The sequence below is a fragment of the Eschrichtius robustus genome, chromosome 9 (assembly GCF_028021215.1).
Source record: "Eschrichtius robustus isolate mEscRob2 chromosome 9, mEscRob2.pri, whole genome shotgun sequence".
Lineage (NCBI taxonomy): Eukaryota > Metazoa > Chordata > Mammalia > Artiodactyla > Eschrichtiidae > Eschrichtius > Eschrichtius robustus.
The window spans coordinates 117,792,837-117,798,246 of NC_090832.1; positions in this window are offsets into that span (position 1 = coordinate 117,792,837).

Sequence of the window (5,410 nt, forward strand, 5' to 3'; positions counted from 1 at the left end):
ACAAAGATACTACAAAAAAAGAAAATTACAGACCAATATCACTGATGAATATAGATGCAAAAATCCTCAACAAAATACTAGCAAACAGAATCCAACAACACATTTAAAGGATCATACACCATGATCAAGTGGAATTTATCCCAGGGATGCAAGGATTCTTCAATATACGCAAATCAATCAATGTGATACACCATATTAAGAAATTGAAGAAGAAAAACCATATGATCATCTCAGTAGATGCAGAAAAAGCTTTTGACAAAATTCAACACCCATTTATGATTAAAACTCTCCAGAAAGTGGGCATAGAGGGAACCTACTTCAACATAATACAGGCCATATATGACAAACCCACAGCAAACATTATTCTCAATGGTGAAAAACTGAAAGCATTTCCTCTAAGATCAGGAACAAGACAAGGATGTCTACTCTAACCACTATTATTCAACATAGCTGAATATTCAACATATTCAGCATAGTTTCCTAGCCACGGCAATCAGAGAAGAAAAAGAAATAAAAGGAATACAAATTGGAAAAGAAGTAAAACTGTCTCTGTTTGCAGATGACATGATACTATACATAGAGAATCCTAAAGATGCCACCAGAAAACTACTAGAGCTAATCAATGAATTTGGTAAAGTTGCAGGATACAAAATTAATGCACAGAAATCTCTTGCATTACTATACACTATGGTGAAAAATCTGAAAGAGAAATTAAGGAAACACTCCCATTTACCATTGCAACAAAAAGAATAAAATACCTAGGTATAAACCTACCTAGGGAGACAAAAGACCTGTATGCAGAAAACTATAAGACACTGATGAAAGAAGTTAAAGATGATACCAACAGATGGAGAGATATACCATGTTCTTGGATTGGAAGAATCAACATTGTGAAAATGACTATACTACCCAAAGCAATCTACAGGTTCAATGCAATCCCTATCAAATTACCAATGGCATTTTTTATGGAAGTAGAACAAAAAAATCTTAAAATTTGTATGGAGACACAAAAGACCCCGAATAGCCAAAGCAGTCTTGAGGGAAAAAAACGGAGCTGGAGGAATCAGACTCCCTGACTTCAGACTATACTACAAAGCTACAGTAATCAAGACAATATGGTACTGGCACAAAAACAGAAATATAGATCAATGGAACAGGATAGAAAAGTTCAGAGATAAACCCACGCACCTATGGCCAACTAATCTATGACAAAGGAGGCAAGGATATACAATGGAGAAAAGACAGTCTCTTCAATAAGTGGTGCTGGGAAAACTGGACAGCTACATGTAAAACCATGAAATTAGGGTGTTACACTCCCTAACACCATACACAAAAATAAACTCAAAATGGGTTCGAGACCTAAATGTAAGACCGGACACTATAAAACTCTTAGAGGAAAACATAGGAAGAACACTCTTTGACATAAATCACAGCAAGATCTTTTTTGATCCACCTCCTAGAGTAATGGAAATAAAAACAAAAATAAGAAATGGGACCTATTGAAACTTCAAAGCTTTTGCACAGCAAAGGAAACCATAAACAAGACGAAAAGACAACCCTCAGAATGGGAGAAAATATTTGCAAACGAATCAACAAAGGATTAATCTCTAAAATATATAAACAGCTCATGCAGCTCAATATTAAAGAAACAACCCAATCCAAAAATGGGCAGAAGACCTAAACAGACATTTCTCCAAAGACATACAGAGGGCCAAGAAGCACATGAAAAGCTGCTCAACATCACTAATTATTAGAGAAATGCAAATCAAAACTACAATGAGGTATCACCTCACACCAGTTAGAATGGGGATCATCAGAAAATCTACAAACAACGAATGCTGGAGAGGGTGTGGAGAAAAGGGAACCCTCTTGCACTGTTGGTCGGGATGTAAATTGGTGCAGCCACTATGGAGAACAGTATGGAGGTTCCTCAAAAAACTAAAAAGAGTTGTCATATGATCCAGCAATCCCACTCCTGCGCATATATCTGGAGAAAACTATAATTCAAAAAGATACATGCACCCCTACGTTCATAACAGCACTACTTACAATAGCCAAGACATGGAAGCAACCTAAACGTCCTTCAGGAGATGACTGGATAAAGAAGATAACGGTATATATACACAATGGACTACTACTCAGACATTAAAAAAAAAATAATGCCATTTGCAGCAACATGGATGGACCTAGAGATTATCATACTAAGTGAACTCAGTCAAAGACAAATATCATATCCCTCATATGTGGAATCTAAAAAAAAATGATACCAATGAACCTATGTACAAAACAGAAATAAGACCCACAGATAGAAAACAAGCGTGTGGTTACCAAAGGGGTAGGGGGATAATTTAGGAGTTTGGCGTTAACCTATATACACTTTTACATAAAAAGTAGGGTATTTTCCAAACATGGTCACCGTAACATCTCCCCTCCCACATGCTCTTACTACAACATGATGGTGACACTCCTCTCACCTAGAGTTGGGGTCTATGGAATGAGCCAGTGACTACAGCAGAAGTGACATTGTATGAATTCCAAAGCTGAGTCCTATAAAAGGTAATAAGGCTTCTACCTGCTTCCCTTGGGATACTCACTCTTGGAACCTAGCCACCACGCTACAGAGAAGCCCAGGCCACATGGAACGGTCCCAGGTAGGTGTTCCAGCTGACAGTTCCAGCTGAGGTCCCAGCTGACAGCCAGCAACAATTGCCAGACAAACGTGTGAGAAAGCCTTCTAGATAACTCCAGGCCCTATCATGGTCTGACTGCAACTGAGAAATCCTGAGCAAGAACTGCTCTAGCTGAGCCCAGGGGACCCCCCGAGCCATGAGAGATGATAATTCTTGGGGTGATTGAGAGGCATTTAGCATAGAAAACTGGGACACCCTCCATCCTCTCCCCGCTCACACACACCCGAAGCCAGCCAGGGCCTGCTGCACAGGTGGTGCACCTCCAAGTCACTTTTGTTCACAAGCCATATTCCCACACACACAACCGCACTCCCCCACCGATAGCAGCCTATTTAGGGAAACTGAGGCCTCCCAACTGTGCACAGAGAGGTCTCTTATCATGGCCAGGAAAGACTTCAACATTTTGTAGCAACAGCCTTGTATAGTGTGTTGATCAAAGACAGACAGCAGAATCAACCCATCATGGACACTTGGCCTTCAACAACTGACCTCTGGGCTCTCCTGATCCCTGACATTTTTAAAAAAGCTCTTTTGAGATATAGTTCATATACTATAACATTCCCCTTTTTAAAAAAATGTTATTTTTCTTTTTTTTTTTTTTGGCTGCGTTGGGTCTTCGTCGCACACAGGCTTTCTCTAGTTGCGGCGAGCAGGGGCTACTCTTTGTTGCAGTGCGCGGGCTTCTCATTATGGTGGTGTGTCTTGTTGCGGAGCACGGGCTCTAGGCACGCGGGCTTCAGTAGTTGTGGCTCGTGGGCTCAGCAGTTGTGGTGCACGGGCTTAGCTGCTCCGCAGCATGTGGGATCTTTGGCTCGAACCCGTGTCCCCTGCATTGGCAGGCAGATTCTTAACCACTGCACCACCAGGGAAGCCCAACATTCACCCTCTTTAAAGTATACAAGTCAATGGTTTTGAGTACATCTACAGTTGCGTAACCATCACTAAATTTTAGAACATTTTAAATCACTGCTTTCTCTATGGCTCTGTCTAGTCTAGACATTTCATATAAATGGAATCATACAAAAAAAAGAAAAATAGATACCCAGGGACTTCCCTGGTGGTCCAGTAGTTAAGACTCCAGGCTTCCACTGCACGGGGCACGCAGGTTCAATCCCTCGTCAGGGAATTAACATCCCGCATGCCGCGTGGTGAGGCCCAAAACAAACAGAAACGACAAAAAAATAGATAACCAACAAGGACCTACTGTATAGCACAGGGAACTAACCTCAATATTTTGTAACATCCTATAAGGAAAAAAAGAGTCTGAAGAAGGATATATATAACTGAATCACTTTGCTGTACACCTGAAACTAACACAACACAGCTGTAAATCAACTATACTTCAATTAAAAAAAAAGAAACAGCTGTAGGAACTGAAAGTGTTTAGCTCAGATGTGACTAGGAGGTATTCATTGGTGTCTTCAAGTAAATTAGTGGTTCTTACAGAAAAGAGAATGACATTGTTTAATTATTCCAAGAGAATAGCCTAGGTATGATTTTAAATTACCAGCAGTCAAGTTTAAGTAAATATCAAGAAAAAATTTCATCCAGCAATGGGATGATTTAGGAGCCTCTCTCCATGCCTCAGTCTGTCATCTGTAATAGGAGTATAGTATCTGCCCCTACAAAGACTGTTGAGGATTCAATGAGATGTCTCTGCCCTCCAATATGATAACCACACACATTGATGAAGTAATCAAGCAAAAATTTCAATGAATATATTCAAAGTTGATCTGAGTAGCTTAGATTAAAAGGCTTTAAGGTTTTCTTAGACTTCTCTGATTCTATGTAATTGTTATGAGGCCAAGGTAAGCCTCATATATGGAGATGTCTAAGTAGTGCAATGTTTTCACATCCTCTAATTCAGTAACTTCTACTTATCCTTCAGATCTCAGCTATTCCTGACAAACACCATCTCTAGCCAACCTAAGTTATGTCCCTCTCACTCTTCTCCCTCATAGTATCCTTCTCTTTCCCTTCAGAGCATCACAACTCACAATTATCTACTCATTCAGTTAGTATCCAGCTCCCCCAGTGTATTATATAAACTCAAAGGGCAACTGTGTCCATTTTGTTCACAACACTATCCCCAGTGCCTGGGCACAAGTGCCCTACAGAATCTCAGTGTAACACTCATTTAGTCAAATTAATTTTCTTCCTTGCAAAATTAATATCAAAATAAAATTTAAAATTTCACTTAATCTATTACTAACAGTTCATCCACTTTGCAAAACAGTTCAGCAGTTTCTTACAAAGGTAAGGTATACGCTTGCCAACGACTAAGCAATCCCACTCCTAAGTATTTAAACAAGTAAAATGAAAACCTATAGTCACACACAAAGCTGTATGTGCATATTTATAGTTTATTCGTAATTAATCCAAAACTGCAAACAACCAACATCCCTCAGCTGTAAACAAACTTACAGTCATTAAAAAGGAACAGATTACTGATATATGCTAAACAGATGACTCTCAAATGCATCATGCTAAATGAAAACCAGACTCAAAAGGCTACATACTGTATGAATCCAGGTATGTGACATTGCTGCAAAACAAAATTATAGGCACAGAATATATAGGTCAGTGGTTACCAAGGGTTGGAGGTAGAGGAGAGGGGCCGACTACAAAGGGGCACAGGGGAATTTGGGGGAGGGGGAGGGGTGATGGAAGTACTCTATACCTTGATTGTGAACTATATTTATCAAAACTTGCAGAACTAC